Below are 7853 nucleotides of genomic sequence, written 5' to 3'. Positions count from 1 at the left end.
GTAATGCCATTGCCACTTTTTTTTTCTACTGCATTTATAAATTCTTAACAGTAAATTGGTATTTTTCCATGCTATTCTGAATAGCTACAAAAGAAAGTGTGATCAACCTTTGCACTGAACCGATCAGAAATTCATATTATAAAAAATTAGATTTTAATTAGTTCTTTCAATAGTTTATTTCTGAAATTTGTTACAGATAATCAGTTGCTATACTAATGTATCCCAGGAATAATTAACATTCAGCTTTCTGGCGCTAAACACCGGAACCATGGCTCGCTTCCTAGCATTTAGGGCAGCCCTTGGAAATAATGTGATAAAGCACTCAAAAGCATTCAACCAATTAGAGTGCTTGGATGAGTGAGCTTTCCAAACCATCTGATTTTAAAAGCAAGTGCCTCATGCTGGGGAATATATTCTGTGCAAAATTTCCTAAAAGACTGTTCCATTAAATGATGGGGATGGAGAAGAAAACTGTAATCACAATGTATTAACCTGAAAGGAGGATCCATTGGTCAAAGAAAACCTGTATAATAAATATAACACATAATAAATAGTAGAAATGTCTTGAAGAAAGTGTCTAGTTCTAGCTGTAAAATTTTCTATCCATTCTAAATGATTGTTACCATTAAGATGGTAACATATATAATGTATAGATACTATCAATAGACTGCAAGCAGTATTAATCTTTCAGAATGTTTTGTTTTTTTTTTCAAGGCACTTCTTAAATTTTAATTTATAAAATTACTCAGCATTTCCTTTGTCCACATTCTCCATCTTGTTTTGTTTCCATTTAAAGAGGTTCTGATTTTTATTTTTTTTTTTGAAATTTCATTCTCTTCAGAAAAATTGCTATTAAAGAGTCATATTTTGTGAAAAAAATATCCCATAAAATTTAGGAACATTTTTCAACATGTTCACAAGATATAAAAATGACAGGAAAAAATCCTGATTATTAATACACTTCATTAAATAAATAAATGAATAAATACTATTTTTTCAGTGTCAGTTAAATTTGCTCATGGTATTTTCCCATAAAAATCTATTTTATCAAGGTTTTTCAGAACCTACAAATGATGACTTGTTTATTCAAAGGCAGCTTTTACCTAATGTGACTATGTAAGTGTCTCTACTGGTATATACATTTACTAATTTTAAACACCAACCTTGTAGACATAAAGCTGAGACCATAAGATATTTCACTATTCAATTTACAATCTAAGCAGTGTGTAGTTGTCTCTAGAAAGTCTAGAATAAAATGTTATTTTTCATATTTTTCTAACATACTAATCATTTCTAATCTACACTCACATAGAGGAAAATTAGTTCAATAGTATGTTATTACAAGCAACTGAATGGTTTTAATCTAGATGACAAAACACTTTTTTTTTTTCTTCTTAAAAATATTGTGTATACATATGTAAACAGCTTGGTTTTGTTTCTTCATTAAATAAAAAAAGGGCTTGCAAAATGTTTTGTACAATTAAATATTTTATGCATGCAAAAAATGTTGACTTTGTAACACGTTCTAATATTTGTTATTTTTCCAGTTAATTTATAGGATCTGTGAGACTTTTTCGTAGTTACTTTCAGACTTTGAAGATCTTAGGTTCAAAGGGGATAGAAACGTGCAAAAGATCAAAGCATATCAGTAGGTATAACTTTGCCTTTCATTTGCATGTCTTTGGGATCCTAAGCTACAGCCTACGTATCTGTCATGAATTTCTAGATCTGTAAGACCCCATTCATCTTTCTGTATCCAGAACTGTCTCCCACATCCCAGATCCAAATTTCTTGGTTTCACCAAGAAATTGGTTTCACCAAGAAATTGGAGCAAGATCTGGATTTCATCAAGTCTCACCCATACTCACACACTTTTGTTTTCATGTGAAGAAAATGTGAGTACACAGTAGGGACAGGAGCTACTACAGAACATCTTGAAAATTACACATAACACAGCCTATGTGCTCATACATGGGGAGGTCCTTTTTTCTCTATGTTGGGAAGAAAAGTAAATCAGAGGAAAAGGTGGGGAAGACCTGAATTTTCTCAGTACATGCCAAATTAAATGTGTAGCTAAAAAGACCCAATATGCTCCATTTTTAATCAATCAGTGTAATTAGTGTTACCTGCTCTGAGTAATAGTGTTTCTTTCACTCTTTCTGCCCCTGATACGATAGCTGATTTTCAGAGACAATCCATAAGTTGCACTAGCTTCTGTCAGGCTCCACATATTTGGGGAATCACACATTAGGAAAACCCAGAATATCTCTTTTGCACTCCCCAACCATAGACAGCAATCTGGGTAGTAGTGGTTTTCACTGGGATCCTTGTGCCTGCAACTGAAGTGAATTAACTTCAAATTCTTCTTTAGAGAAAAGGGTAAAATAGGTCTAAAATAAATGCTTCTAAGGATCTAGGATGTGAGATACCAATGTACAGTTCTTTCAATAGATCTTGCAAGTTTAATGACAGGAAGATGGGGATTTTTCAGCTCCTGAAAAATAGAAGAAATTCCTGAAAAACAGTAGAAATTAATGTTGTCAAGGGGTTCCCCAACATGTGGGAATTTGCAGAACATTTATTCTGTCTTGATACTGAATCTCTAAAGAAGCAGTCATATAACAAAGCCAGACAACCATCTGAAGATTAAAAAAAAAAAAAATACAACTCCCAAGAATTACAGAAGAAATGCATTAGGATATTCATAAAGCTAAAGTTTTCTTTTGTCTCAAATTCTAGCTTCCTGAAAGATAGTGTGAATGATTAAAAGCATCGCAGGGATTCACAATAAGATTCCTACCTGGAACTACCAGCAACGTCTTTTTGCATTTGTCATGATCAACGCGGTGAGTCTTTTTCTGCACCTGATGAGTATTGAATGGCCTAAAGCGTATTCTTATTCCTGAACCTTTTCTCAATCAGTCCTGTTTACTAAAAGAAATATGCAGTACAAGGCTTCCTCAGCTCCTAACATTGTTTTGATTGATTTCTGTCCCTTGTGTGCACTTGTGTAAAAGAGAAACACATGGGTCTGCTTTCCTACTTTAAGCATCCCAGTCAAGGCATCTCTTTGATCAACAACACAAATCACAGTACATTTCATATTCTACAACAACAAAACACAAACAAAAAAACAAACAAAAAAGTGCAGGGTGTGCTGTAGATCGATATCCAAATGGCACATAAAAGATCTAGAATATAGATCAAAGCAGAGAATGTTACTTTTTGGCTGGTCAGTAGTCTTGTGTTGTAGTGTATTATTCCTTTACGTCTTTGGCTGACAAGGCTTCTGGAAACAGACTGACTCAACAAGCTCCTGTGGGAAAACTTACTTTTTTTTTCCTTGTCAATTTAATCTGCTGGCTATTTAGAAAGATGTCATGAAATACTTTTATTTTCTGTATTTTATAAATCAATCATAAAATAGATGAAGAGGCATTAAAATATGAACCCACATAAGGACTACCTGAAGCTGTCACTGTGCTTTGGGTCACTTTCCAGTCCGTTAGGTTGCTTCACTGCTGTGGTGTTTAAGACCATCACAACCTAGCACCAACCCCTTTGGTGAGGCAGGGAAGTTCTGCTGTTCCCTACACAGATGGGAAACTTAAGGATATGAAGCTTAAAATCAGCACTAATTTTCTTTTTCTCTTTTCCTCTCTGCAAGGTATACTGTGCTATGCAAGGATGCCACATTAGATCCCATTTGGCAGTATGTATCAGCAACTCTGTTCCTACCACACAGTGGTCAATTAACAATTAGGGACTCTTTTGTGGCTCTTATGAAAATTAAAGATATGGACCTATTAAAGACATGAACCAGTGTACTTCAGTACCTTCCAAATCATTTGAAGTTTCCTTTTATGCTGGCGAGTATTTCATGTTTTGTTTTGGTTTTGTTTTATTATTATTATTCTGTTAGTGTTGTATTTTCTTGTTTTGTTTTGTTTTGTTTTGTTTTGTTTTGTTTTGTTTGTGTGTGGGGTTTTTTTTTGTGTGTGTGTGCTTGTGTGGTTTTTTTTTGTTTGTTTGTTTGTTTGCTTGCTTGTTTTGGTAGTATTTTTGGCATTAGCTTTTGAATTGTTTTGGTTTTACTTAATAATCTTGTATTTTCTTTCTCTCTTGCATGCTTTAAACTTTACAGACACAGATGGTCCACTCATCTGTAAAGTCAGACACATGAATCAGCCTACTTGAATAATATAAAGCACATGCATAGCTGTTTGCAGAATCAGGGCTTCAGTGCACACATCATAAATCCAAAGGGGGCTTGCCCATAAATCTTCATGGGCAGCCATTCAAACTGGCACCTAAGGAGAAATCAGACATTCTCTTCTTGTCTTTCAGGAGCAGTCCACATCCCAAGGCACATTCCTGTTTGGTAAAGGAGGAAAGCAGGTATTTCTTCCTCTTTGTGTTTCTCAGATAGAGACTGGAGAACGCATACAGAGACATAATGACATGCCAGGCTTACAGCAATTATTTTCACTGTGCAAGGCTGTCATCAGGGTGCAAGGCTGGTGACTCTCAGAATTAAATACTCTCCTTTTCCTGGGGTACTCAGCAGAGAATGAATAGTCAAGTAGTAACTTACCTTGGTGTTGTACAGTTATTGTGACTATTCTTGGATTTTAGATGAGATAAAACAAAGTGCAGAAAGGCCTGCCTGATGCTTTTTTTTTTTTTTCCCTAATCTGTTTCTAACCCTTGAGCTCTTACATGGGGCCTGCTGGCACATCTGAATGCCATTGCCTGGTTATCTCTGTTTTCATGGGGGCACCCTTTTACTGAGGTTTGTAGAGACCTCACATACTGTCAGCAGGATGTGCCCTTATTGGTCTTTATATTTGCTGATGACTGAGGAGTGAAATGCCTGTGATGATGAAATACCAGCATGCTCACCTTTTACAGAGCACATTTCCGTGTTTCACCAAGCCTTCATAAGCACTTGGTACAGAAACAGCTCTGTTTATTGGAGGTGCTTGTTCCCCAAGCTCCTGGGACTGTGCCCAGTTGCAATCACAGCAGTGTTATTTCAGTTCCTTCCTGTCCCTTTGATGTAGCATTTGCTTTTTAAATTCCTGCTGCTTTCACTCATTTTTCTCAGTCTGCTTTTTGGCTGGATTTCTGAAGGTACTGGGGCTCTTTTAGGGACAAAGCTTTAATAGGGAGGATATATTTCTCCCACCTCACTTTTTCACTAATTCACAATGTTAAAGCCTGATAGATTTACTAACCTCAACGACCCCTAGAAACACATCAAGGACTATATTAAATATGGTTTTACCTATATAATGCTTAAAGAAGTCAGCTTTAATAACCAAGACAGTGAACCACGTTTATTTCCCAGGTTCTCTCCTTACTCTCTCAAAATGCTGCAAGAGTTTAAGAAGTTCAGTGCCCTGGAGGAGGGATTTGGTGCCTTGCAGGAACAAGCTATTAAATGTCAAATATTTTGCAGTAAATACCCTAGAGACATAACTATCAGCAAAACTGAAGTAACTCTCATGAATTCAGTTTCATTGTCCAAGAAGAGCAAGATGCAAATGGCAAACCTGACATTAACACTGAACCTAAATGGTTGATTTAAAATATTTTTGAATTATATTACTCAAGACAATCTATGCTGTGCTTTGTTGGTTTTTTTTTGTTTGTTTTTGTTTTTGTTAGTTTTTAATTTTTTATTGTAAACTTGGCAGAGGCCCTATAACTCTGCACAAAGCTATTAAGGGTTTTACCATGTTAAAGTGCAGTTGGCCTTTCTCTTTATAAGGAAGAAGGATGAGGCTGGAAAAACAATCTTAAATAAAAAGGCATTGAATCTACTATTTTTCTCCTACAGCTATTGTGGATAAAGTGTAGGAAAAGATGTATTGTAGGCATGACTGGAGGACTATAGTTTGCCTTACATAGTACTTTTAAACCATCTCTTTTTTTTTTTTTTTTTCTTTTTGTTTTTCATAAATACAACATATAAGAAATCAGGATTTCAAAATCAACGTGAAATTTACTGAAATTTAGTAGTGAGGTTTAAGTAAAACTGTAAATGTGGTTTAATGGAAGGAGCGTACCTCTTGATCTTCATTTTAGGAGTGTTATCTCTGCATTTTTGGGTAAGTGTCTTACCTTTAATGTTTATAAAACAAAAACAGCACTACATAACATCATATGAAGAATTAAGGTCACAATTCTACTCCAATCAGATCTATTTGGAGGAAGATCAAAGTTCATTTCAGGAAATGTTGGATGAATTTTGCCCTCACTTACACCCTATGGACTTCTGTGGGAGTAAGAGGGTGGCAGAAGAAGTAGAATTACTCTGTTGTCTTTTCCTATTCATTCTGTGCCAATCATCACAACATCAGAACACTTTCCAAGTTAAGATTTAAACAAAGAAGAGTAATGTCTGTCATGCGAAGTTTCCTCTGTTCCTCTCCTACAAAGAAATGTTATGTCAGTGTTGTGTGGGAGGGATATTGTGATATTCACATAAATAGAAAAGGTAAATGCATATTTAAAAATAAAAATAAATAAAAAAATAAAAGAAGACGAAGAAGCAGACATGCTTATTTACTGCCTGTTGTGAAAGAAAAGGTTGAATAAATGAGCTTTATAATTGAGCTGGAAAGGCTTCTAGTTTGTTGACATACTGTTCTTTGAGACAGATTTTCAAACCCCAGACCCAATTTTTATTCACTGTAAACATTCAGGAATGAACACTGGGATCTAAATGAGGCAAGGAAAACAACATGGGATTGTCAGTGAAAAGTATCATTATTATAGACCAAAGAGAAAAATTGAATGTGAAGGACTTCTTTGAATAATTTGAATTATTTACTAGAATTTAGAGTGATATTATTCTTTCATAATGGACAAACAATAATCATATATGGGATGGGGAAACACTGAATTATCGGTTCATTTTTGAGACCATGAACAACAAATACAGATACAAATTCCAGCAGTTGTTGTAGCTATCCATCCCAATTTTTATACTTACACATCCTCAGGACCAAATCTGCTGATGTACATGATGACAGGTGTCCTGATTTCAATGCCCTTGGGAGAGGAGGGAAACAACTTCATAATGTTCAAGAAAATGTATTTTTTTTTTAAATATTGTTAAGAAAATGTTCACCTTGATAAAGTTTAAGTCCATTTATGTATTTTCCTCTGATATTTTTCTTTCTCATCAGTAAAATTCTCTCACTCTTGCAATTGCATCTATTGTATCTTGATCATGTCATTATTGTCTTAAACCTCATTTCCAATTCTGATACAATAGCTCTCTATAGCAAAGATGAGAGCAGCCTGTATGGGTAAGGAAAAAAAGACTGACTTAATAGTGAAATTACTATTTCACTTTTCGTACAAGCTTTATAAAGAAATCACATACAGTAACAGATGATTCACTCTTCTGATATTACCTTACATTTGGACTTACCTTTCACTAACAACAAATTGATAGATGGGCCAGGGCTGAAGAGCTTTGGTGATTAAAAACTTCCCTGCCATTTTCTGCATGGACAAGCAGAGTGTCTGGTGCTGCAGAGACTTATAAATGCTATTCTAGCTGCCAGCATTACTAGAAATGTTAGACACATTTTGTCGTACTGAGTTCCAAAATAGCATGTGGCCTAATAGCCTATAAAATATGCTGTTGAAGAAGACAGTCAATGACAATGTCAAGCTTGGTCATAGCTTAGGAGATGGGGCTTGTCAAAAAGCAGAAGAGGTCAGGAATGCAGCTCGACTTCTAACATGAGCAGAACTCATCGTGGTCTGAGGAGCACCAAATGCATTTTGTAACTCTGCACACATGCATTTGTAGTATTTTCTCCTACATCCAGTGG

Source organism: Aythya ferina, assembly GCF_964211825.1.
Source record: "Aythya ferina genome assembly, chromosome: 3".
Classification (NCBI taxonomy): Eukaryota; Metazoa; Chordata; class Aves; order Anseriformes; family Anatidae; genus Aythya; species Aythya ferina.
The sequence above is the reverse complement of the archived record's forward strand: the minus strand, read 5'-3'. Positions refer to the sequence as shown.